Here is a 27,789-nt window from a genome sequence, read left to right as displayed (position 1 = left end):
GTACTTTGTGAAAGAGCAAGCCAAACTTTGCTTCAAGGCTTGAAAACCTTGCTGCATGATGCCAATCTTCCAGAGAGATATTGGGCAGAAGTGCTCAGCTGTTTTGTTTATACTTAGAATCACAGATTGTCATCACCAATTGGTTGTACCCCTATGAAAAGATGTTTGGCAAGAAACCATACATCCAGCACATGAGGATTTTTGGTTCTGACATGTGGGTTCACACACCACAGAGCTCCAAGTTAGGCAAACATGATTTGCATGGTATCTTTCTGGGATGTCAGAAAGGTGCTTACAGAGTTATGATGACTGACACTAAGACAGTTAGGCTCACTAGAAGTGTTGAATACAATGCAAGTGTTGAATACAATTTAGGCCCATGGTCACCAGGTTGGCTCCCCACATTTAAAGTACCCCTGGCTGCATACCTGATACTGCACCAAGCAGTGAGGAACTTCCTTGTTCAGTGAGTCGGAGGGGGCGTCAACTTTTCTCAGCGCCCCCGGACACGATCGCAAGCATCATGTTCAAGCACTACAAACTCACACTACACATGTAGCAGGGCTCATTCTTCCAAGTCTAACCCTTTGCCCTCTCGGTCTACCCTCTCGGTCTACCCCAGATTTCCCTAGTATCATGCAGGATTCACGACGTTCCTCTCAGGCTCCACCCACAGAAGCCGGCTCTGAAACATCATCAGAGGACAAGGTGCAGGGGCAGCAGGAGGCATCACTGGCTGCAGAACAACATACGGTCACCGATGAAGGGCAAGGGAGGAAGAAGAAATATAAGAAGAAGCATTCAGCTAAGAAGAGCAAGAGAAGTAAGCCTTCTGATACCGAGGAGGATTCAGAAATGCTTCCCTGCTGCCCGATGTTAGGTTTCTGTATTCTGCCACTGTGCAGTGCTTGGAGTCACAAGACTCTGTTTTGCATTCCAGACATTCCAGACAAAGTCCCACGATTGGAATGTAAAAATGGAGGGATACAATCTATTTCAGAGAAACAGACCAGACAAGAAAGGAGGAGGAGTGGCGTTATATGTCAGGGATGTGTATACCTGTGAAGAGATCCAAGATTTAGAACCTCAAAGCCAAAGTGAGAGCATTTGGGTCAAAATTAAGGGAGAGAAGAATAACAGTGACCTCACTGTGGGAGTTTACTATAGATCCCCAAGCCAAACGGAGGACATAGATGATGCCTTCCTGGAACAGATGGCCAAGCATGCAAAAGGAAGGGAGATAGTAGTAATGGGGGACTTCAATTACCCGGATATTTGTTGGATGTCAAACTCAGCCAAGAGCATAAGGTCAAACAGATTCCTCACTGGCCTTGCAGACAACTTCATTGTCCAGAAAGTGGGAGAAGCAACAAGAGGAACAGCCATTTTAGATCTGGTCCTAACCAATGGCGATGACCTGGTTAATGGGGTAGAAGTGGAAGGATCATTAGGCGCAAGTGATCATGCTCTTCTGAAGTTTACTATACAACGGAAAGGAGCAGCCAAGCATACTAGGACTCAATTTCTTGACTTTAAGAAAGCCGACTTCATAAAACTTAGGGAAGTGCTGGGTGAGATCCCATGGACAGTAATACTAAAAGGAAAGGGAGTTCATGATGGCTGGGAGTTTGTTAAGAGGGAGATAGTAAAAGCACAACTTCAGGCAATACCAATGAGACAGAAACATGGAAGGTGCCTAAAGAAGCCAGGGTGGCTATCTAAAGAACTTTTAACTGAGTTAAGATTAAAAAAGGATGTGTACAAAAAATGGAAAAGGGGGGAAACCACCAAAGAGGAATTCAAACAAATAGCCAGCACGTGTAGACACAAAGTCAGAAAAGCTAAAGCACAGAATGAACTCAGGCTTGCTAGAGAGGTTAAAAGCAACAAAAAAGGCTTTTATGGGTATGTTCGTAGCAAAAGGAAGAACAAAGAAACAGTGGGGTCACTCAGAGGAGAAGATGGTGAAATGCAAACAGGGGACACAGAAAGGGCTGAACTCCTCAATGCCTTCTTTGCCTCAGTCTTCTCCGATAAAGAAAACAATGCCCGACCTGAAGAATTTGGAGCAAATGATTCAGTAGAGAAAACACAGCCCAGAATAACTAAGGAGATAGTACAAGAATACTTGGCTAGTTTAGATGTATTCAAGTCTCCAGGGCCAGATGAACTGCATCCAAGAGTATTAAAAGAACTGGCAGATGTGATCTCAGAACCACTGGCAATCATCTTTGAGAATTCCTGGAGAACAGGCGAAGTCCCAGCAGACTGGAGGAGGGCAAATGTTGTCCCTATTTTCAAAAAGGGGAAAAGAGGGGACCCAAATAATTACCGCCCAGTCAGTCTGACATCAATACCAGGGAAGATTCTGGAGCAGATCATCAAGCAAACAATCTGTGAGCACCTAGAAAGGAATGCTGTGATCACCAATAGTCAGCATGGATTTCTGAAAAATAAGTCATGTCAGACGAACCTGATCTCATTTTTTGACAGAATTACAAGCCTGGTAGATGAAGGGAACGCAGTGGATGTAGTCTACCTTGATTTCAGCAAGGCATTTGACAAGGTGCCCCATGATATTCTTGTAAAGAAGCTGGTAAAATGCGGTCTTGACTATGCTACCACTCAGTGGATTTGTAACTGGCTGACTGACCGGACCCAAAGGGTGCTCATCAATGGTTCCTCTTCATCCTGGAGAAGAGTGACTAGTGGGGTGCCACAGGGTTCTGTCTTGGGCCCAGTCTTATTCAACATCTTTATCAACGACTTGGATGATGGACTCAAGGGCATCCTGATCAAATTTTCAGATGACACCAAACTGGGAGGGGTGGCTAACACCCCAGAGGACAGGATCACACTTCAAAACGACCTTGACAGATTAGAGAACTGGGCCAAAACAAACAAGATGAATTTTAACAGGGAGAAATGTAAAGTATTGCACTTGGGCAAAAAAAATGAAAGGCACAAATACAAGATGGGTGACACCTGGCTTGAGAGCAGTACATGTGAAAAGGATCTAGGAGTCTTGGTTGACCACAAACTTGACATGAGCCAACAGTGTGACGCGGCAGCTAAAAAAGCCAATGCAATTCTGGGCTGCATCAATAGGAGTATAGCATCTAGATCAAGGGAAGTTATAGTGCCACTGTATTCTGCTCTGGTCAGACCTCACCTGGAGTACTGTGTCCAGTTCTGGGCACCACAGTTCAAGAAGGACACTGACAAACTGGAACGTGTCCAGAGGAGGGCAACCAAAATGGTCAAAGGCCTGGAAACGACGCCTTATGAGGAACGGCTAAGGGAGCTGGGCATGTTTAGCCTGGAGAAGAGGAGGTTAAGGGGTGATATGATAGCCATGTTCAAATATATAAAAGGATGTCACATAGAGGAGGGAGAAAGGTTGTTTTCTGCTGCTCCAGAGAAGCGGACACGGAGCAATGGATCCAAGCTACAAGAAAGAAGATTCCACCTAAACATTAGGAAGAACTTCCTGACAGTAAGAGCTGTTCGACAGTGGAATTTGCTGCCAAGGAGTGTGGTGGAGTCTCCTTCTTTGGAGGTCTTTAAGCAGAGGCTTGACAACCATATGTCAGGAGTGCTCTGATGGTGTTTCCTGCTTGGCAGGGGGTTGGACTCGATGGCCCTTGTGGTCTCTTCCAACTCTATGATTCTATTCTATGATTCTAAGTCTCACGGAAGACGGATGTGATGTTACTGGTTTCCTGTTCCTTTCTTTTCCCTGTTGCTCTCTGCTTTCACAGAGAGAGGATGTATATTTCTTTTCTGTCTGCGTAGTTAGAAATAAAACTCTTAGCAATGTAGCTCATATTTCTCATCCTTCTGCTGTTTTGGATACTCTACTGAAGGGGGAATGTGCCTGGAGCCTCATCAAAGGCTCACGTCGTTAATCATCGTCGGAGGAGATTCCGGAGGACTCGACATGAGGATGAGCATTTCCAGCTCGGTCGTACGGAGATTCCAACATTTTTGGTTATCAGCCCCAGAACGGAACGGAATGCAGCTTATCTTCCTTGCGTGTCAAGAAGATTGATGAGAGGTATGTGCTCTTGCCCCGGGAAGCCTGCCAGTCCCTAATTAATTGGCAATATGGGTGGACTTTAAACTTCTAGCGAAAGCACTAATCGGCTGCGGCAGGAGAATGCAAAAGCCTCATGCAGTGTGCCTTTTGAAAAGCAGCTGCTGGTAAACAGACACAGCCTGCTTTAAAGACACAATGGCCAATCCAAAAGTGACAGAAGCTCTTCAAAACGTGATGGGGATACTGAAGCTCTCAAAGGGGAACTACCAGGAATGGGTGCAGTATGCAGAAGCCCTGCTTCGAAAAGAGGGACTGTTTAATGTGATAACAGATGCCTCCCCCCCAGCTCCAATGACCCCAGAGTGGGAGGCTAAGGATTCCAAAGCAAGGGGAACTCTAACGCTTATTGTGTACCCTGAAGAGTTATGTCTTTTGTGCGATAAGGCCTCAGCCAAATTCATGTGGGACAGTCTCCAAGAGTCACATTTAAGAACAGAGGTGGGAGCTTCTTTGTTCTTTTATGCCAAGTTGCATGATATGGCATTTGCTGAAGGAGCAGACGTACGTGCTCACCTCACAGAAATGCAGAATCTCAGGCATGAGTTGCAACAGCATGGAATCACCTTTCCAGAGGCTGTGAATTCCTTCATGATTCTACATTCTTTGGGTTTGAGTTGGGAAGCGATTGTCAGCCAGCTTGCTGTTTTGCCTACTGCTCAGCAAACGGTAGGGCATGTTACTGCTGTGGTGTTGAATGAAGTGGATCGGCGTAGTGCCAGCTGTATCACTAAGGGGGAGTCTTCACAGATGTCATCTCAGAATGCAGTGCAACCACTAGATGGCACCAAAGCTTTGAAGGCAGTGAGATGCTACTCATGTGGACGTCTTGGCCACGTGAAAAGGGATTGTAAACATCCCAAAGCAACAGAGCAGCACAGCGAAAGCTCAATGCGTGGAAAAGGCAAACGCAAAGGTCAGAAGTCCAGGACGACGCAACACAAGGCAATGGTCTCACGCTTCACTCCAAAGGTCCAGAAGACGTCTAGATCTTTCTTCATCGTTGACTCAGGAGCGACCTGGAACATCTGCAAAGATAAACACCTGTTTGTGTCCTTTACTCCACAGGAAGGTGCGATTCACCAAGTGGATGACCACACAATCTCCAGTCAAGGTTATGGAACGGTTGTTCTTCACAGCTTGGATGCATTGATACAAAACATTCTTTTTGTTCCAGATGCTGCACACAACCTATTGAGCGTCTCGCAGCTGACTGAACAGGACATAGACGTTTCCTTCAAGAAAAGGAAGTGCAGCATCACCAAGAAAGATGACTATGTATTGCATGCTGATTATGTTGATCATTTATTTGTATTGCATTATGATGATTCTGTTGATGTTGTGCAGGAGGAAACTTCTTGTATTGCAGATACTAACAAGGTTTTGCATGCAGGATGTATTCATGATTATCACAGAAAACTTGGTCACTTAAACTTCGAGGCAGTTACCAAAACGCCTGCCTTAGCTGAAGGTATGACTATTAAACCTTGCAGGTACCACATGAAGTGTAAGGCATGCACAGCAAACAAGGTCAAAATGGCTGTGAAAGGTAAGGTGTCTAGTAGACAAGCTACAGAACCATATCAGGTAGTGCATGCTGATCTCGTTGGTCCACTAGCACCCTCTTTGGATGGAGCCAAGTACTTCATGGTTCTCATTGATTCATATTCCAGGTATATTCATGTGTTCAATCTCAAGCAGGAATCAGAAGCATTTCCTAGGTTCAAGGAATTCTGTGCTTGGTTGAAAAAGGTGCATGATAAACAAGTGAAATGTTTGTTTACAGATCGAGGGGGAGAATTCACTTCTCAGCAGTTTGAAGCTTTTCTGACTGTGAAAGAAATTCAACATGACCTTTCAAGTCCACGGTCTCCTTGGATGAATGGACTTTGTGAAAGGGCAAGCCAAACTTTGCTTCAAGGCTTGAAAACCTTGCTGCATGATGCCAATCTTCCAAAGAATTATTGGGCAGAAGTGCTCAGCTGTTTTGTTTATACTTATAACCACAGATTGTCATCACCGATTGGTTGTACCCCCTATGAAAAGATGTTTGGCAAGAAACCATACATCCAGCACATGAGAATTTTTGGTTGTGACATGTGGGTTCACACACCACAAAGCTCCAAGTTAGGCAAACGTGGTTTGCATGGTATCTTTCTAGGATATCAGAAAGGTTCTTACAGAGTGATAATGACTGATACTAATACAGTTAGACTCACAAGAAGTGTTGAGTACAATGCCAAGTGTGGGGAGAATATGGGAATTTTCCAATATTATCCTGATGACAGTGAAAAGTCTGAGGATAAACAGCAGCAAAACCTCACTCCCACTGATGAAGGTTCTGATTCTGAATCTGAAACTGAAAGCAGTGACTCAGATGATTCAGAGGATTTCAAGAGTGCTAAGGCCTCTCTGAGACCCTCTGAGGACTCAGATCGAGAATTGGAGGAACCACTGTTCACCATAGGCCACTTTTCCCCTAAGAAAGAAGAGGAGAGCGCTGAAGAATTACGTTTGATTCGCAGGTCTGAAAGAGCCACAAAAGGTAAACCTCCGAAAAGATGTGCTGATGAATTTGCTAAAGCAGCTAAAGCTGAAACTGCTGTTAATAGCTCCAAGAAGGTATTTGAACCTTCAAACTTCCAAGAGAGTCAGGCTTTGGACTCAAAGAATGATGAGCCATGGTTAACTGCTATGAAGGCTGAGCTTGATTCCTTAGAGAGGAACAAAACATGGGGGCTAGTTCCAACAGTTCCAGGGATGAAACTGCTTGACAGCAAATGGGTCTTCAAAGCGAAGACAGACAAAAATGGAAAGGGAGTCAGACACAAAGCCAGACTGGCAGCCAGAGGTTTTTCACAGGTACCAGGAGAAGACTGTCATGAGACCTACTCACCCAACGTGAGATATGAGAGCATTAGGCTTATGCTCAAACTTGCTGCAGAATAGAATCTAAAGGTTTCTCATCACAATATGAATACAGCATTTTTGTACGGAACCTTGGGTGAATCACTTTATATGCTTCCACCTGATGGCGTACAGGTAAAACATGGATTTGTTTGTTCTCCAAAGAAGTCCCTATATGGTCTCAAGCAAAGTGCATGATGCTGGCACTCTAAGCTTACTGAAGTGTTGTTTTCTCTATGTTTTCAGCAAAGGTAAAGCTGATCCATGTGTATTTGTCAAAGAGGAAGGGCAAAAGAAGCTGTATTGCTTATTTTATGTTGATTATATTCTTTTCTTTTGGAAGGATGTCAAGATGTACAATAGTGCCCTACCTCAACTGAAGGAGCACTTTGACATGAAAGATCTTGGTGAGGTAACCAACTACCTATCTCTGGAAATAGAGAGAGACCAAGATGGTAATATTTTAGTACACCAGTCACAGAAAATTGCTGATGAGTTAACCAAATTGAACCTGATGGATGCTAACCCTGTAGACACAACGATGACAACAGGTTATCTTTTTTTATATATAATAATATTTATTAGATTTTCCACAAATACAAAAATTACAACAACAAAAGAGTCAAATACTTCTTCAAATACAACAAAATAAAAGAGGGGGAAAGGGGGAAAAGGCAAAACCCCAAAAATGCATAAAGGAAAAAAAACAAAGGAAGACCAACACCCTCCCTCCACCCCTCCCACCAACACAAAAAGAAAAAAAAAGAACACAAAACAAAAACATTCAGAAAGAATAAATTTCCATTTTTCAAATTCCATTTTTCAATAACTTATTTCCTCGGCCTCCTCCCACCTCCCTTTTTGTATTCCAGTTATTAATCAGGTCAGCAAATTCTTTCCATCTTTCACTGCTTACTCACTTATTTACCTTAATCCATTTAAACCTTATTCTCTCGTCAGCATCACAATATAAGTAAGCATCTAAAAAGAAATTATCCAAATTCCAATTCACTAGATAAGAAGGGGGGGGAAAGAAAAGAAAAACCTTAAATCTTATACTCTTAAATCCTAATATCATATACCCTTATATCCTCATATCTTAAATCTTTATGTTATTTCCACTAAAGCCAGATAGAATCATTCCACCATCTCCCAAAGGTTCTTAATCATGCCATATTATACTAAATACTATTTTTAAAGGTTCCCAATTTTTCCCACCATCTCATCCCCCTGGTTTCGGATTCTGCCAGTCTTTTTTACAAATTTTATCAGTCTTTCCTGTCGACGAATTAATTCCCTCAACCCGGTTCCCTTATGTCCGAGGCTCTCAAGTCATCTCCCTGGACTGCCTGCAAGTTTCTTTTCCGGCCTGAAATTAAGTCCCAAAGAACTTCTTTCCTGACGTCTCCTTTAATCCTCTTCAGCACGCTTGCCCAAACTTCATATTTCAGTTCATAAACCAAAAAGTATTCCACAGCGTACTCCACAGTCTCTTTGGGGTTGCAGAAATCCATCTTTCCAAACTTTCCCGCAGTGCCACCCTCCAGCATATTGATCATCCATATCCTGCATCACTCAGTCCACAGGGGGCACTGCCATTCCAAGTCTGTCCTTCAGCCTCAGTAACCTCGAACTTAAATTTATCTCCATCAATTTGAGGCTCTGTTACTGAGGCTTCCACATAAAATTCCTCTTGCAGAAACAGAACCGGTTTTGGTTGCTTCGTCCTCTTCTCCAGTGCTTGACTTTGTGAAGTTGATTCCATTTCTCCAACCACACCTGTTAAATTATTCCCATTCTGTACCAAAATCAATACATTTTCCTTCAGATCAGAGATGCCCTGTTCAAGAATGCTCACTTTGTTTATAACTTGATCCAGCAGAGCTGTTATTCTTTCAGCCATGTTCCCAGGCTTATGTTTCCCAGTATTGTCTGCTGCCCTTCAAGGTCACGTTCACAGTCTCTTTATCTGCAGTCATGGAATTTTCCATCCAATGTAACAGTCCCAATTTCCAGACATGCAACAGTTAGCAACAGTTTACTTTAGTTATTTTCCATTCACTTCAGTTACAAAAATTACCATTCAGCTCCTTTTTTCTTTCAAAAACCACAAATCAATGCCTAGAAATATATGTCTCTGATCCTCCTTCCGTAAAAGTATAGTCCATTCCTCCGTTGTTGTTATTTTTAGGTTATAAAAACCTTTTTTTTTTTTTTTTTTTTGACAGCCCGATCCCAAGGCTTGAGACGGTAGTAAATTAAATCAACTTTTACTGTCCTGCAGGGCTCAATAATCCATCAAAAGAATCTCCCCCTCTTCCCCTGCTTCCGAGGGGGGGTTCAGGAAACTTGAATGATAAAAATTTATACTTTGCGAAACACTTTTCAAAGGCTCCAGCTTATAGCAGTTTTGCTTTGATCTTTCTACAGAACGGAAGGTGGGCTTCCTGTTTATACCTTCACGTTCAGAGAACGTAAGAAATATAATTGATATTTTGGAACTTTTACAGGAAAATATAAATACAAAAGCGGCGCTGATATTTGTGGATGCGGAGAAAGCCTTTGACAATATCTCTTGGAGTTTTATGAAGAAGAATCTCCAAGGCATGGGGGTAGGCCAAGAATTTGAAAATGGTATAGGGGCAATCTATTCTGAACAAAAAGCTAAATTAATAGTAAATAATGTTTTGACAGAAGAGTTCAGAATAGAAAAAGGAACACGACAAGGGTGCCCAATTTCCCCACTACTTTTTATATCGGTCCTGGAGGTGTTGCTGAATACGATCAGAAAGGACCAATTGGTCAAAGGGATACAGGTCGGAGCTAAACAATATAAATTAAGAGCTTTTGCAGATGACCTGGTTTTGACGCTGCAGGAGCCAGAATCTAGTGGAAAAAAAGTTTTAGAACTGATTCAAGAATTTGGCCAATTGGCAGGCTTTAAATTAAACAAAACAAAAACTAAGGTTTTGACAAAAAATCTGACAGAAATTGAAAATGAAAGGTTTCAGAAAGAAACAGGTTTAACAGTAGTGAAGAAAGTTAAATATTTGGGAATAAATATGACAGCAAAAAATGGGAACTTATTTAAAGACAACTATGAGAAGTGCTGGACAGAGATAAAAAAGGATCTAGATACGTGGTCTAGCTTGAAACTCTCACTACTGGGGCGCATTGCTGTAATTAAGATGAATGTATTGCCAAGAATGCTGTTTTTGTTTCAGACACTGCAGATTATTGATAAAACTGACTGTTTCAAGAAGTGGCAAAAAGATCTATCTAAATTTGTCTGGCAGGGCAAAAAGCCAAGGATAAAATTTAAAATATTAACAGACGTTAAAGAAAGAGGGGGCTTTGCCCTGCCAGACCTAAAACTCTATTATGAAGCAGCAGCTTTCTGCTGGTTGAAGGAATGGCTACTTCTTGAAAACACAGATATATTGGATTTAGAAGGGTTCAATAATGCATTTGGCTGGCATGCATATCTATGGTATGACAAAGTTAAAGTGCATAGAATGTTCAAAATTCACATTGTCAGAAAAGCACTGTTCAATGTCTGGATTAGATATAAAGATCTTTTGGAAAACAAAACTCCAAGGTGGTTGTCTTCAATGGAAGCTAAGGCAGTAAAGAGACTCAATATGGAGGCAAATTGGCCGAAGTATTGGGAGATTTTAGAACAGGATGGTGACAAACTGAAACTGCAGAGTTTTGATAAACTAAAAAGTAAAGTCCGAGATTGGCTTCATTATTATCAAATAATGGAGGTATTTAAAATGGACAGAAAAATTGGCTTCCAGGTGGAAAAATCAAAATTGGAAACAGAACTATTAGAACCTAAAACAAAAATATTGTCTAGAATGTATAATTTGCTGCTGAAATGGAACACACAGGATGAGGAAGTGAAATCGGCTATGATTAAATGGGCTCAAGACGTTGGCCATAACATAATGTTTGCTGACTGGGAAAGGTTGTGGACCACTGGAATAAAGTTTACGGCATGTAATGCCCTAAGAGAGAACATAATGAAAATGATATATAGGTGGTACATGACACCAGTCAAGCTTGCAAAAATGTATCATATGCCTGATAACAAATGCTGGAAATGTAAAGAAGCAGAAGGTACCTTTTTTCACCTTTGGTGGACGTGCCCAAGGATTAAGGTTTTCTGGGAAATGATTTATAATGAATTGAAAAAAATATTTAAATACACATTTAGAAAGACCCCAGAAGCCTTTCTCCTGGGTATGGTAAACCAACAGGTTCAAGTGAAGGATAGAACTTTTTTTATGTACGCTACAACAGCAGCAAGAATACTCATCGCGCAATATTGGAAGACGCAAGATCTACCCACGCTGGAAGAATGGCAAATGAAGCTCATCGACTATATGGAACTTGCAGAAATGACCGGCAGAATCAGAGACCAGGGAGAAGAGATGGTGAAGGAAGACTGGAGGAAATTTAAAGACTATTTACAGAAGCATTATAAAATTACGAACGTTTGAGGTTATCAGATTGAATGTAAAAGAATGTTATTATAAAAATGACAATGTTAAAGAAAGTATATTTAATAAGACATAGGGAAATGTAAGGATAAATAAGACAATAATACTAATCTGAACCAAAGATACGCCAGAGGGAAAGAGTTTACTACCAGAATATAAGACCTAGAATACAGAGTGGGAAGGCATGGGGAAGTCGCAGACCTAAGTTAATGCTGAAGAATATAATGATACAATATTTGTTTTTAACTCTTTTATTCTTACCGTTTTTAATTTTCTTTATGTTTTTGTATAATGTATGTATTGTTTTTCCTTTGCTTTTTTCCTTTTGATGTGTTTGTCGATTTGTTCTTTTTTTTGTTTATTGAATGCGGAAAATAAAATATTATATAAAAAAAAATATATACCTTCACGTTCAAGTGCCAAATTCAGATATTTTTGTAGTCCAATTCTGTTTACTTACGAAGTTTATTTGAGTCCAAATGTCCACAGGAAAAGTCGCGCTTTCTGGTAACAGCGGTCGATTCGATGTGCCGCGCCACTCACCCCACGTCACTCCGGGGTCTCCCCGCGAGTAGGGGAGGCACTAAAGGCACGTGCCGAACCCCAAGCCCACGGTCTTCCTCCGACCGTGGTTTTTAACGGGTCTCCGCCTCGCCGTGGCGGTTAGACCCTTCTTTCCAGGGAGCGGTCTCCTCCGGAACGGAGGAAATCCGCCATTAGCCAGCCGCGCCAACCCTGAAGCCCCGATGACAACAGGTTATCAGGTAGATGGTACTGAAGAAGCATTTTTTGACACTACACTGTACAGAAGTGTGCTAGGCAAACTAAACTTCATTGCCAGATGTTCAAGACCTGACATTGAAGTTAGCACAAATTTGCTAAGCAGAGAAGTCAACAATCCTACTGTTAAGGATGGGAAAGCTCTGAAACGCATAGCACACGATTTGAAAGGCACTATGCACTACAGACTGAGATTTAACAATCAGAAGTCTGGTGGCCTTGAGATATTTGCTGATGCAAGTTTTGGAAGTGACACTACAGACAGGAAAAGCACATCTAGAGTTTGCTGCATGTACAACCAGGGTCTATTTGATTAGTCGTGCAAGAAGCAAACAACAGTAAGCTTAAGTTCTTGTGAAGCTGAACTGAATGCACTGTCTTATTCACCAGTGGATTGTGAATGGTTGTTACAATTGTGTAAAGACATGACAATTCCTGTAAAGTGTCCAATCCAGGTTTATCAGGACAAGAAAGCATGTTTGGCTTTGCTGACTTCTGAAGGTTGTAAGCAAAGCACAAAACACTTGCAATTGAAGCTGCAACATGCTAGGGCATGTGTTCAGAAAGGACTCGTAACGGTGTCCTACATGCCAGGTAATGAAATTCCTGCTGATTTATTGTCCAAGGTTGTTACAAGGGATCAACACTGTACCTATGTACAGAAACTGGGTTTGTACTGAGATTGTACTGACACACTGCCCAGTGGTGTTCACAGAAAGGGGGAGGATGATGGTTTCTATTTGTGCCACTGTGCAGTGCTTTGGAGTCACAAGACTCTATTTACATTACAGAGACATTCCAGACTGTTGGAAGTCTTACGGAAGACGGGAGACGGATGTGATGTTACTGTTTCCTGTTCCTTTTTTTTTCAGTTGCTCTCTGCTTTCACAGAGAGGGTATGTATATTTCTTTTCTGTCTCCGTAGTTCAAATAAAGCATAGCGATGTAGCTCATAAATCTCGTCACTTTTTGTGATGGCCTGGGAATATGATTTCAGAAGCTGAATCTGGGGACTTCCGGGTTGGCACTTCTGGTTAATGGCGGATTTCCTCCATCTCGGAGGAATCCGCTCCTTGGAAACTAGGGTCTGACCGCCACGGTGAGGCGGAGACCCGCTAGAAACCACGGGCAGAAGAAGCCCGTGGACTTGGGATTCGGCAGGTACCTTTTGCGCCTCCCCTACTCACGGGGAGACCCAGTTCGGGGCTCCGGAGCCACGTGGGGTGAGCGGCGCGGTACATCGAATCAACCGCTACTTTCAAGGAGTGAAGCCGCATTGCTGGTGCCAGAAAGCGCCAACTTTTCCTGTGGACATTTGGACTCTAAGTAAACATTCGTAAGTAAACAGAAAATTGGACTACCAAATATTTAAATTTGGCATTTGAACGTGAAGGTCTAAACAGGAAGTCCGCCTTCCATTTTGTAAAAAGATCAAAGCAAAGACGTCGCAAGCTAAAGCCTGGGAAAAGCACTTTGTAAAGTACTAAATTTTCACCATTTAAGATATTGAATACCCCCTTGGAAGCAGGGGAAGAGGGGGGACCTTTTTGTGAACGATTCAAACCTGCAGGAGAGTGAGGGAGGCGAGTTAATTTAACACTGTCTCGAGCCTGGGATCGGGCTGTCAAAAAGTTTTACGATCGGAAAAAAACTAACAACGGGGAATGGAATACATCTGGACGGTTGAATAGAGATATATACTTTTTTGCATTGCTCTTGTGGTACTTAAAAAGAAGAACAGTTGAATAGTAATTTTGTTACTGGATCTTGATTCGGAACAACTAAACATTGAAACTGTTGCCTGTAGAGGGAGCTTCTGAAACTGTTGTAACTGTTATAACTGAGAGGTGGAATTTTCCACTGAAAAAACAAAGGCTGAGAAACAAGAGACCTTGAAAAGTCTTTGGATAAGAATGGAAAAACAAGAAGCTCTAGGGAACATATTTGACAAAATAAATGCTCGGTTGGAGCAATTACATGGAAAGATGGACTTGATGATAAAGAAATTGGACACCTGCGGACAAAGTGTTTCTGACTTGGAACAAAGTGTATCTGACTTGGATCAAAAAGTGAGTAATTTGACAGGAACTGTTCGGGATGTGAAGGAACCAACTTTGAAACGGCAAGTTTGGGAGAAGAAGATGGAACAAACTGTTTCTGCTCCTCAAGAAGAAATTCAAGTAGAGGCCCTGGCCCCACTGAATCAAATTGATGGACATAAGTTGAATGCTGAGGTGATGGAGTTTGAGAGCCAGAATTGGAGAGACAGTGCCCTGCTTGGACTGAATAAGGCTTTGAATGTGGAGTGTGGGCAGGTTTGCTGAGATGGGACCAAGGAGCTGCTAAGAAGGAAGCCCTTTGGGACTTAATTTTTGGCACTAAAAGAAACTTGCAGATAGGACAGGGAGAAGAGTTAAGAGCCTCGGACACAAGAGCACCAGGTTGATGAACTATATCGAACTGATAGAAAAGACTGACAAAATCCGACACCAGGGAGAAGAGACGGTGGAAGAAGATTAGAAATTTTTAAAACATTATTTAGTATAATATTGTATAATTAAGGAATGTTGGGAGATGGTGGAATGAATTTATATGACTTTAGTTGAAATATGATAAGGATTTAGGATTTAAGATTTTAAGATTTAAGTGTTTAAGATTTAAGGGGTTTTTTTCTCTTTATTAGATTGAAGTATAGATAATCTTTAAGATGTTGATGGGAAGATAAGGTTAAAATGAAGCAGTGAAAAATGGAAAGAATTTGCTGACTTAATTATTAACTGGAATGCAAAAAAGGGAGGTGGGAGGAAGTCGAGGAAATAAGTCATTGAAGGATAGAATTGTGAAAAAATGGAAGGTTTTTAAAATGTTTTTGTTCTTTTTCTAGTGGGGTGGAGGTGTTGTTTTATGTATTTTTTTAAAAAAAATCTATTCCCCCCCCCCCTTTTTATTGTACCTTTTCTCCTCTTTCTTTCTTCTGTAATTATTAAACTTTAATAAATATTTTTTTTATAAAAAAAAACCAGAAGGTGAATCTGAGGAGTCCCAGCCTGCACAGGAGTCCCCGCCTCCAGGGCCGGCTGAGCCAGGGCAGGGGCTTGAATCTGAAGGGCCTGCAACTGTGCCGGGTACTCAGGAGCAGACACCAGATGTATCCACTCTGGCTCCGGAGGTGATTGAGGACCCATTGCCCGCAGGTGCGACTCTCCCCAGCCCTGTCAGGGGAAGGTGAAGCTGCCCCTGGGTCCAGTAACCCTCCAGCCTCTCCTGAGCTGCAGAGGCTCAGGGCAGAGAGGCGGAGGGAACTAAGTGCTCTCAGAAGGAGTGCTCGCCTTAAGGCCAGGAGAGGTGGGTGGAGGTGGCGAGTGGAGAGCCATGCCATGTCACCAACGTGGAGTTCCGGCCCCACCTGGCGGTGGCGGTCAGCCTGGGCATTGTACGCCTCCTTGGCCTGGAGCAGTTGCTCCATCGGTCTGTGGGTGGTAGGCTGAGGATAGACAGACCTCTGTCCCGAGGGTCTGGTGCAATGCTCGCCAGAAACGGGATGTGAACTGGACGCCCCGGTCGGACACCACACGCTCAGGTAGGCCATGCAGGCGGAAGACATGCTGAAGGTATAGCCGACGGTTTACTTAGCTGAGGGTACGGATGGGGAGGGGGCACAGTGCACCATCTTAGTGAAATGGTCGGAGAAAACTTGGAGGCAGGTACAGCCACGAGATGGGGGTAAGTCCACTACAAAGTCCAGCGAAACCGTGTGCCAAGGACGTGGTGGGACTGGCAACGGCTGAAGTAGGCCGGGGGGTCACCCAGTAGGGCCCTTGGCCCACCGGCAGACGTCACAACCAGCAATGTAGCGAGCCACTTCAGCCTTCAGGCGGGGCCACCAAAACTCGCGGCTTACCAGATGGGTGGTCCGATACCGCCCAAAGTGTCCCGCTGCTGGGGCATCATGGGTCATCTGGAGAACCACAGCCCGCAGTGGCCCTGGCGGGACGTACAGGTGACCGTGGTGCAGCAGAAGGCCCTGATGCAAGACCAGCCCCGGATACTGATGGCATGACCCTTTGGCCAGTTCCCGGAGTCGTTCTTGGGCCCAAGCGTCGACCCGCTGCTGTTCCCGCACCCGAGCCTGCAGTGGCTCAGCCTCCTGAGTGGCCAGGAAAGCAGCTGGTGGTAGGATCGTGGTTGGTACTGCTTGCTGTACCGTGTCTGCGATGTCTTCAGGTTTCCTGGACAGGGCAACCGCCTTCTGGTTTTGGGAGCTAGGAATGTAGTGGATCCGGAACTGGAACCGGGAGAAGAACAACGCCCACTGGATCTGCCTTTGGTTCAGCTTGCGGGTGGTCTGGAGGTACACCAGGTTCCGGTGGTCGGTTCTCACCTCCACCGGGTGTCGTGCCCCCTCAAGATGGTGGCGCCAGACCTCAAAGACCTCCACTTTGATGGCCAGTAGTTCAGATCCGAATTAAACTGTAGGCCCCCCGGAGGTCTAGCTTGGTGAACACCTGCGCCCCTTGCACCCGCTCCAGAAACTCCGAAATAAGGGGCAAGGGGTACCGGTCTGGGATGGTAATTTTGTTCAGGGCCCGGTAATCATGGCAAAGGCGAAGCTCCCCACATTTCTTCTTAACAAAGAGCACTGGCGCAGCGGTGGGCGAGGTAGAAGGCCTAATGAAACCACGCTCCAGGTTCTCGCGAAGGAAGTCCTGCAGAGCTTTGCGCTCTGGCTCCGTAAGAGAGTATAAACAGCTCACTGGCAGGGGCGCTCTGGGCTGGAGGTCTATTCCGCAGTCAAAACACCGATGCGGCGGCAGCTGGTCTGCCCCCCGTTCCTCGGACATGTCTTGGTAGTCCCAGTACTCAGCGGGGAGCGTTGATGCAGCCTCCTCAGTGGGCGCAGCTGCTAGCATCTCAGACCGAGCATGGGGACATGGGTCTGGGAAGTGCACAGTCCGATTGACCCAGTCAATCTGTACATTGTGAGCCTCCAGCCAGTCCATCCCGAGCACCAGGGGGAACCGGGACATGGAGGCAATGTCCAAAGTTTGCACCTCTCGGTGCTGCTGGAGACACAGGACCAAGGGCTGGGTCTCCCGAGTGACGGCACCCGAACGCAGGAGCCGTCCATCAATTGCCTCCACCTGTACCGGTTCTAGCTTGTTCTGAAGTGGCACCTGATGATGAGTGGCAAAGGCAGCATCCATATAGGAGCGGGTTGCCCCCGAATCTACCAGAGCGTGGGTAAGAATCCAGGGCCCACCTGGAGGGTAAAGACGCACCGGAACCATGGGATGTCGCAATTCCACTGGTGAGGGCCCCTCTTGCATGGTTTGGGACCCCAGGTTGCCAGGCCCTTCGGCTACCGAGGTTGGCGGTTTTCCTGTGGCTGGCGTCTTCTCGGGACAGGATCAGGCATAATGTCCACTCCCACCGCAGTAAAGACACAGGTTCCCCTCCTGACGCCGCGTCTTCTCCGAGGGGGAGAGGCGAGGTCGTGCAGCCCCGAACTGCATTAGCTCGTCCGGCGACTCGGCTGTGGCCGTGGACCTGCTGGGAAGGACTGGAGCCAGGAGCCAGGAGTGCTGGCGGTCCCGGGCCTGGCGACGGTCCTCCAACCGATCGTCTATCTGCAGGCTCCGCTGAATGAGGGCGTCCAGCGTGGTGGGATGATCCATCGTGGCCAACTGGTCCAGTATCTCGTCCGACAGTCCCTCAAGATACTGGTCCCGAAGTGCAGAGTCATTCCAAGACAAGTCTTCCGCCAACAGCCGAAATTCTGTGGCATAGGCGGCTGTGGACTTGTCCTGTCTCAACCGACGAATCGCCCAATTGGCTTGGCTCTCCTTCAGAGGGTTGCCAAACGCAGTCTCTAAGTGGTTACAAAACCCCACATAGTCTGTTAGCAAAGGAGAGTCTTGCCGGAGCAGTGGCAAAGCCCACTTGGCCGCCTGGTCCTTTAACAAACTGATCAAAAAGTGCACCTTGGTGCGGTCGTCACATCGCTTAGCTGCTGAACGGTGTGGGTCAAGGCCTGGTTCTCCTGGGCCAATGCCACCAGCGTAGCTGCCTGGTCAGCCATGGCCTCTGGCTCTTCCCGAACGCACCCCAACGAAGGGGGAGTGCGGGTGTGGAGGGAGCAAACTGTGCTGGTCCCGGGGGGAGGTTACCGTGGGGCGAGGTCCAGGACCTGAGTCAAGGGTTGGCAGACAGTCCTCCACGGGCGAAGCGGGGTCCAAAGCGAGGAGCCGGGCAAAGACAGGAACTCTGGAGGAACAGGACTGGGTGCTGGCCGAAACAGCTCTTCCACGACATTGCTCCCGCAACCTGGGATTGGGCTGACTGGCCTTTATCTTCTCTGAGGCCAGGGGCGGCCCCGTCCCCCAGGAGACCCGCCTCTCCTGGCCTTAAGGCGAGCACTCCTCCTGAGAGAAACCAGTTCCCTCCGCCTCTCTGCCCTGAGCCTCTGCAGCTCAGGAGAGGCTGGAGGGTTACTGGACCCAGGGGGAGACTCACCTTCCCCTGACAGGGCTGGGAGAGGCGCACCTGTAGGCACTGTGTCCTCAACCACCTCCGGTGCCAGAGTGGATTCACCTGGTGCCTGCTCCTGAGGATCCGGCACAGGTGCAGGCACTTCAGAATCAAGGCCCTGCCCCAGTTCAGCTGGTCCTGGAGGCGGGGACTCCTGTGCAGGCTGGGATTCCTCCGGTTCAGCCTCTGAATCGGATTCCCAGGCCATCACACTCACACTTGTAGGTTTGTAAAATCTCAACAGATCGCACAAGTAGAGAAAAGGAAAGAAAGAGATAAAATTACTGGTGCCAGAAATGGAATGAAGACCAAGACAACAAGGCTGGTTTTCGACAGGCCCCAACTTTATTAAAAGGTAAAGGGACCCCTGAACATTAGGTCTAGTCGTGGCCGACTCTGGGGTTGTGGTGCTCATCTCGCTTTACTGGCCAAGGGAGCCAGCATACAGCTTCCAGGTCATGTGGCCAGCATGACTAAGCCGCTTGTGGTGAACCAGAGCAGCGCACGGAAACACTGTTTACCTTCCAGGCAGGAGCGATACCTATTTATCTACTTGCACTTTGAGGTGCTTTCGAACTGCTAGGTTGGCAGGAGCAGGGACCGAGCAGCGGGAGCTCGTAGAATCATAGAATCATAGAGTTGGAAGAGACCACAAGGGTCATCGAGTCCAACCCCCTGCCAAGCAGGAAACACCATCAGAGCACTCCTGACATATGGTTGTCAAGCCTCTGCTTAAAGACCTCCAAAGAAGGAGACTCCACCACACTCCTTGGCAGCAAATTCCACTGTCGAACAGCTCTTACTGTCAGGAAGTTCTTCCTAATGTTTAGGTGGAATCTTCTTTCTTGTAGTTTGTATCCATTGCTCCGTGTCCGCTTCTCTGGAGCAGCAGAAAACAACCTTTCTCCCTCCTCTATGTGACATCCTTTTATATATTTGAACATGGCTATCATATCACCCCTTAACCTCCTCTTCTCCAGGCTAAACATGCCCAGCTCCCTTAGCCGATCCTCATAAGGCATTGTTTCCAGGCCTTTGACCATTTTGGTTGCCCTCCTCTGTACACGTTCTAGTTTGTCAGTGTCACCCCGTCGCGGGGATTCGAATCGCCAACCTTCTTCTTTTTTTAAAAAAAAAAATAATATTTATTACTTTTCCAACAATTTAAACACTACACAAAAAAGAAAAAAAAATAATACAAAAAGCAAAAAATAAAAAAGAATGCAATACAATACAAAGACACTACATAACACTAACACATTAAACTAACAAAACCCAACAAAGACAATTTAAAACACCTCAAACATTTTCAATATCTTATCTTTCATTCAATTATTTCAACAACCTCCTCACACCTCCCTTGTTTCAGCAATTCCTTTCCATCTTCCTTTGTTTTCTAACCTATAATTATCTTAACACATTCTAACCTCATTTTTTTCCTTTAATATTCTATTAATCTATTTATACTTAATTCCTTATAACATTTCTACTAAAGCCATATAACTTCATTCCAACATTTTTCTAACATTCATTAATTTTACAGTATTTCTGTAAATAATATTTAAACTTTTTCCAGTTTTCTTCCACCAACTCTTCTCCCTGGTCTCGGATTCTGCCAGTCATTTCCGCCAGTTCCATATAATCCATCAACTTCGTCTGCCATTCTTCCCTGGTTGGTAAAATCTTCTGTCCGATGCTCTTTGCTCTAGTCCTCTATCTGATGATCTTCTATCCGGTGCTCTTGGCTCTTCTAGGTTCTTCTGATAATGCCAACCCAAGATTCTCTCTCTCTCTTCTTTAGTTCGAAGGGTGATCAAGTAATCTCTTATTCTATTCTTCTCTTTTTTCCCTCCTCTTCCAAATCTGAAGGCCCTCACAATTCTAAACTCTTCTTGACCCAAGTCCAAGTCCCATAAGTCAGCAAATTCCTGTGTAGGAAAGTCTATCAAACTTTCCTTCTCCAATTCAGGTAGGGCTCTAATCCTCGAATTCTTCTGTTTTTCTTTAAGTTCAATCATGGCAAGCGTCAACTTATGTTCATCAAATTGCCTCTGTAGGGCTGGGACTCTCCTCTCCAGCTGTGTTACTTTCCATTCAGCAGCAACGGCTTTCTCCCTAGTTTCCTCCGCAATTTGCCGTAACAAAGTAGATTCCTGTATCGATTTCTGGATAGTTTCTGTATTGGTATTCACCTTTTGTCCCAAATTATTTATACTTTCTGTAATTAAGTCGATTTTAATAGTTGTAGCATCAACTTTCGCATTTATCACGTCTGTTTTCTTGTTAAGCTGTTCCAGTGAATCATTAGTGGTGCAACCACTAAGGCCTCTTCTGTCGACATTCCTCTTGGTTTTGAGTGTACTGGTGCAGAAGCCGCAGCAGAAGAAGCAGGGGGGCCTGATGTTGAGCCTCTCCTGGATTGCTGCCAAGTCCGAATCGCCAACCTTCTGATCGGCAAGCCCTAGGCTCTGTGGTTTAACCCACAGGCATTGGATAAAATGGTGGTGTGGAGGGGAGGTCAGAGAACCTGGCCCCTCCAATGCGCAACAGGCATTCCATTTAAGGAATCCAGGGACTCGCCATGCTTTTCTCGACCCCTTTCGGGGGGTAGGACCTCTCAAGAATCCCTGGGATCATTTTGGGGTGCTAATTAGCAAAGGGTTGGGCGAGTGGGGTCTTCACAATTATTAACACAGAAAAACAAAATCATTATGGCCCATTAAATGGAAGCATTGCAAAGTAGTCACAATGCTCTCTGAGGCCAATATTTACAGCCTAGAAGCATCATTGTTTACTGCATGCTGATAACAGGGCAGCTTAAATAAAATGGTGTGAAATTTACAGATGCTGCCTATGCTTGTTGCCTTGGGCTGGGATCTAAGCATCAAGAGCATATAATGCTCACCTTGATGATGAGCTGAGTGATACCAGGCCACTGAATACTCATCTTTCTTGGGTTAAAATCCAAGCCAGAGAATAATTCTCAATTCACCCTGTTAGCCCTTAAACCATTTCTATCCTTCCCTTTAAATGCAGGAAGAGGGCAGCAGGAAGATATAGGGTTATATTCAACTAACTTTTGCTTAGAAGAGATTCATTGAAAACTAACGGACGTAAGTTAGTTGTGGCTATTAATTTCAATGGGTCTACTTTGAGTAAAAGATAGCTGTCTACAACTCATGATCTTCCCTTTGCTCCTTTTCCAGTTGGAAGAAGATGAGCTGGATAAACAAGGCTGGGCAATAAGCCTCCCACATTTGTGCTATGTTTGGCTGACCCATGTGATTGATGCCACACTGGTCCAATTGAATGTGGGTGCATACTTAAACTCCATGCCAGTTAAAAAAAAACCATAGTCCACCAACAAATGGCCATGGGCAGCCAAGTGCCTTTGTTTCCCCCCTTTAAATAAAATGTAATCTCAAAGAATGTTATTATGAGAACACAACAAGATGCTGGAAATAGTAGAGCACTATAGGAATTGTAATTCCAAAAAGTTGTTTTTGCAGTTTGTGGGAGCCTCCAATGGAAGTTTTATCTTTCTCCCTTACCCATACTTGAAACTTTGGCACTGAAAGTCAAACCTGGTAAAACAAAAACAATAAAGTTGGTGCAATGCTACTTAAAAGTATTCCTATCTGTATAAGAGCTTGTGAAAAAAAGTACCTATTTATCTACTTGCACTTTGAGGTGCTTTCGAACTGCTAGGTTGGCAGGAGCAGGGACCGAGCAATGGGAGCTCACCCTGTCACGGGGATTTGAACCGCCAACCTTCTGATCGGCAAGAGCTAGGATCTGTGGTTTAACCCACAGCGCCACCCGCGTCCCTAACAGTGATGGAAGTTTTTTGTTGAGTCAAAAAGATAAAATAATGGAATTACTTGAAAGAAACAATATGCAAAACAGCAAGGGAGTCAAAACCCCAATCGAAATTTGGTTTTACACCGGTCTCATAGAGTCACAGTCTCTGTCATCTGCCACCAGTGGAAAATCCCCCTCTAACAGGTTATGGGCCCAGTCCTGAGTGGGCAGAGACAGAGTGTGAAAAGAACCCAGAGACTGGAAGCAACTCAGCCTTTCTCAAGCAGATGGCTGTGTGAAGGCGTCGGCAGGGAGTGTCTTTTTGAGACCAGGAGCCGAACAATTATTCAAGCCACGTCTGAGTAAAGACTGAGTGGAAAGCTGAAAGCTGGGTGGAGCCATGGCTGGACTTGGACCTGGAGCTCAAGGGGGAGCTTCATGTTTTCCGGTAGAGAAACTGGGAGAATCCAATTATATGTCATGGAGTTTACAGATGCAGGCATTTTTAAAGAAAGAACAATGTTGGACTGTGTCAGGGAATTGGAGGCAGAGAAAGAGGAGAGGGGAAGAGAAAGGGCACTTACAGAGATCCTGTGCCTTTAATCAGCAGTTGTTCCTCCTCGGAAGAGGAAGAAGAGAACAGACTGTCGGGAGACAATGAAGCTGGGAGGGGGGAGCCATCTCCGGGGCCCAGCCACTCTCGGAGCAGAGAAAGGTATGGGGGCGGGCTTAGGAGGTGGGTCTGCTGGGCGAAAAGGCGGAAGAAGCCAGTCGAAGTAACTGACTCATCGTGATGAAGTGTATCTTTTGAACTCTTGTAAATACTTTGAAGGTACCAATAAATGACTGTACAGATGGCTGGTTTCCCGGAGTTCTTATCTCAGCTGGCAATTTCAGCACATCTCTAACAGACTGTTATTGTTAACCCTCCTGTAAATGATGCGGATGAAGAAGTAGATGAAGCAGACCAAAGACTGGAGGACAAAGCATATGCCAATTTAATTGTGAGTTTAGAGAAGTCTCAGTTATCTCATGTGCGAGACCTTGAAACAGCAAGTGAGATTTGGAAAGCACTGAGAGCGATACACATTAGAGACACTGCTGGTAGCAAAATTACTCTAATGAGAGCTCTGTACCAAGCCAGACTAAGTGAGGGTGAATGTGTTTCAAAACACCTTCAAAGAATGTGTGATTTATTTTCACAGTTAAATGAACTTGGGGAACATTTTTCTGAGCAGAGAAAGGTTTATAATGTGCTGTCTTCACTTCCTGAGTCATGGGATAATTTAGTGATGACTCTGGAGGCAATTCTAGAAAGCCAATTAACAATGCATTTCTTAACTGGGCATTTGCTTGATGAGGAGGAAAGACGCCATGAGAGGAAGGCGACAAACCCTCACTGTAACTCCAGAAATGGGGGGCGGCCCAGTAAAAGATCTGCAACTGATGAGGAGCGACAACCTAAAGAGGTTGTTGACCACACAGAGGAAGCAGCTTTCACAGTCAGAAGATGCTATCGTTGTGGGTCAACCAAGCATTTAGTACGACAGTGCACTGTGTCTGTGGGAGAAAACACAATAAAAGGGTGGCCTGCATTTGCTGGGAAGCGAGGAGACAGGAAGAGTCAAGTCCAGTATGTTTCTGCAGCAGTTTGAGGCACCAGTCACGACGTTAGACAGGACTGGATTTTAGACTCAGCAGCGACAAACATTTTTGTTAAGTCTGCACAAGCCCTTGTAGAAAAGCAACCTTGTAAATCTGTAAATGTAGTACTAGCTGACGGAACAGTGCATGAGTCAGCTGGAAAGGGTAGTGTGAATATTAACTGTTTAAGCACCAAATTTACCAATGTTTTATGTGTACCAAGTTTAGAAAATAATTTGCTTAAGCAAGGGTTTAAGGTAACCTTATCTAGTTCAGGCTGTAAAATAGAGAAAGCTGGAAAAGTGGTTACAGCATCACTAAAAAATGGTTTATTTGTTTTGAAAGACCAGCTAATAAGTGAGTCTGGGGAATGTGTTAAAGCCTGTAATAGAGCCTTGCATGATGAGTGCCAGCATCTGTGGCATCGTCATTTGGGGCATGCCAATTTCCACAGTATTGCAAAAATGCCAGAATTAAGTAAGGGAATTAAAATGAAAAAATGTTCAGTTTTCTGGACTGCAATACCTGCAAGGAGTCTAAAAGTAAGCGGGGCTCTTATCCTGAAAGTAATAGAATTAGCAAGAAGCCATTTGCTTTAGTACACTCAGACCTTTGTGGGCCATTTGCAGAATCTGAAGGAGGAGCAAAGTTTTTCCTGGTTCTTGTGGATGATTATAGCCGGTATACTTGGGTATACTTGTTAAAACACAAAAGGGAAACTGGTCAACTAATTAAAAATTGGGTCAACTATATAGAAAGGCAGTTTCCCTACAAAGTTACCCAATTGCAGAGTGACCGTGGAGGCGAGTTCATGTCTGAAGCCCTCCAGGTATGGTTGAAAAAGCGTGGTATTAGTCACCGTAAAGCATGTCCCTTTTCGCCTGAAGAAAATTCAGTTGCAGAACACAATATAAGGTCTTTACAAACAATGCTAGATTCTATGTTATGTGATTCTGGCATATCCAGGAAGTTTTGGGGGGAAGCAATTCTCTGTGCTAATTACATGCAGAACAGATTGTTTCATTCTACCATAAACAATAGCCCTCATTTGCTTTATGAAAAAAAAACCTTTTTAGGCCATGTTAAAACTTTTGGTTGCTGGGCTTGGGTTCACATCCCAAAAGGACAGAGAAGGAAAGGAGAACCCAAGGCAAAGAAACTTAGGTTTGTTGGCTATCAAAGTTGGTCAAAGGGGTATCGTTTTGCACTAGGGCATGGCAGAGTTGTGATATCAAGACATGCAGAGTTTTGTGAGCAAGATGATTGGGCTCGTTTACATGGGAATTCAGAAGTTGTGTTATCTTCTGATGATACAGATAAATTTGTGAAATCTGAGGAAGAAAAGCCACAAATTAAGAAGAGTTCTGGAAGTGATAGTGATGAGGACTCAGGGGATGAGGTTCCCAGTACGCAATCTCCTAAAGCTGAACCAATTTCTCCTGAGCAAGATGAATCAGAAGGGGAAGATAGTTCAGAGGGGGAGAGGGTTCAAGTTAGAAGATCACAAAGAAGCAATAAGGGGGTACCTCCAGAAAGGTTTACTATACGAGAAGTTAAAACTGTTGATGTGAAGAAAGAACCTTGTGATTATGAGGAGGTTTTAAAGTTACCACACCAGGAAACAGTAATGTGGAAAAATGCAATGAGAGCAGAAATGAAATCTTTGGCAGAACATAATGTGTTTACTATTGAGCCATTGCCAGAAGGGAAAAAAAGACAGTGGCCTGTAGATAGGTGTATAAAATAAAACACTTGGCAGATGGTAGTGTTAAGTACAAAGCTAGGCTGGTAGCACGAGGCTTTACTCAAAGAAAAGGTGAAAGTTTTGATGAAACCTTTTCTCCTACTGCAAGGAGCGAAAGTGTACATTTATTGCTAGCTATTGCAGCACAACATGGGTTAAGGTAAATCATTTTGATATTGAAACAGCTTATCTTAAAGCAAATCTGCATGAAGAAATTTTTATGAATCAAGCACCAGGATTTGAGGCAGGTGAACAGAATTCTGTATATAGGTTACACAAAACAATCTATGGGCTCAAACAATCAGCTAGAAATTGGAACGAGTCTCTTGATAATGCTTTAAAAAATCTTGGCTTTAAAAGAAGCTTAGCTGATAATTGCTTGTACACTAAAAGAAAGGGTGATAAACAAGAATTATGTTTGTCTTATGTTGATGATTTGCTTTATTTTATAAAAAATGACAAGCAAGTGGAAAAATTTGCAGAGCAACTAAGAAAAGAGTTTAAAGTAAGAGATTTGGGAGCAGGGAAAAATTATCTCGGTCTAGAAAGTCAAAGGACAACCGATGGAAGTTTTTTGTTGAGTCAAAAAGATAAAATAATGGAATTACTTGAAAGAAACAATATGCAAAACAGCAAGGGAGTAAAAACCCCAATGGAAATAGGTTTTTTCAAGAATGAAGGAGAATGCGCAGAACCAGTAAATCCTGAAATGTACCATTCAATAGTTGGAAGTTTATTATACATTTCATTGTGGAGCAGACCAGATTTGAGTTATGCACTTGGAATACTGAGCAGACTAGTAAGCTGTCACGGCTAAAATGGCTGCTGTTTCTTTAATGCGAATAAAGCTAGGTCAGCATGACTCAGTGGTCTGCACCAAGTTGTATATATAGAATCATAGAATCATAGAGTTGGAAGAGACCACAAGGGCCATCGAGTCCAACCCCCTGCCAAGCAGGAAACACCATCAGAGCACTCCTGACATATGGTTGTCAAGCCTCTGCTTAAAGACCTCCAAAGAAGGAGACTCCACCACACTCCTTGGCAGCAAATTCCACTGTCGAACAGCTCTTACTGTCAGGAAGTTCTTCCTAATGTTTAGGTGGAATCTTCTTTCTTGTAGTTTGGATCCATTGCTCCGTGTCCGCTTCTCTGGAGCAGCAGAAAACCACCTTTCTCCTTCCTCTATGTGACATCCTTTTATATATTTGAACATGGCTATCATATCACCCCTTAACCTCCTCTTCTCCAGGCTAAACATGCCCAGCTCCCTTAGCCGTTCCTCATAAGGCATCATTTCCAGGCCTTTGAACATTTTGGTTGCCCTCCTCTGGACACGTTCCAGTTTGTCAGTGTCCTTCTTGAACTGTGGTGCCCAGAACTGGACACAGTACTCCAGGTGAGGTCTGACCAGAGCAGAATACAGTGGCACTATTACTTCCCTTGATCTAGACGCTATACTCCTATTGATGCAGCCCAGAATTGCATTGGCTTTTTTAGCTGCCGCGTCACACTGTTGGCTCATGTCAAGTTTGTGGTCAACCAAGACTCCTAGATCCTTTTCACATGTACTGCTCTCAAGCCAGGTGTCACCCATCTTGTATTTGTGCCTTTCATTTTTTTTTGCCCAAGTGCAATACTTTACATTTCTCCCTGTTAAAATTCATCTTGTTTGTTTTGGCCCAGTTCGCTAATCTGTCAAGGTCGTTTTGAAGTGTGATCCTGTCCTCTGGGGTGTTAGCCACCCCTCCCAGTTTGGTGTCATCTGCAAATTTGATCAGGAT

General features: G+C 44.4%; 1 long non-coding RNA gene across 1 annotated transcript in view; it reads right to left on the bottom strand.

Annotated features, from left to right (window-relative positions):
* Positions 1–20,643: 20,643 nt before the first annotated feature.
* LOC310668881 overlaps positions 20,644–27,789 on the bottom strand; it is a 361,082-nt gene continuing 353,936 nt past the window's right edge. Inside the window, exon 3 of the long non-coding RNA XR_014506866.1 lies at positions 20,644–20,888. This is a non-coding gene — a long non-coding RNA (uncharacterized lncRNA). The remainder of the gene's footprint in view (positions 20,889–27,789) is intronic.

Source organism: Podarcis tiliguerta (genome assembly GCF_965153285.1).
Source record: "Podarcis tiliguerta genome assembly, chromosome: W".
In the NCBI taxonomy this organism is placed as follows: Eukaryota; Metazoa; Chordata; class Lepidosauria; order Squamata; family Lacertidae; genus Podarcis; species Podarcis tiliguerta.
This window is presented reverse-complemented; position numbering and strand designations above follow the sequence as displayed.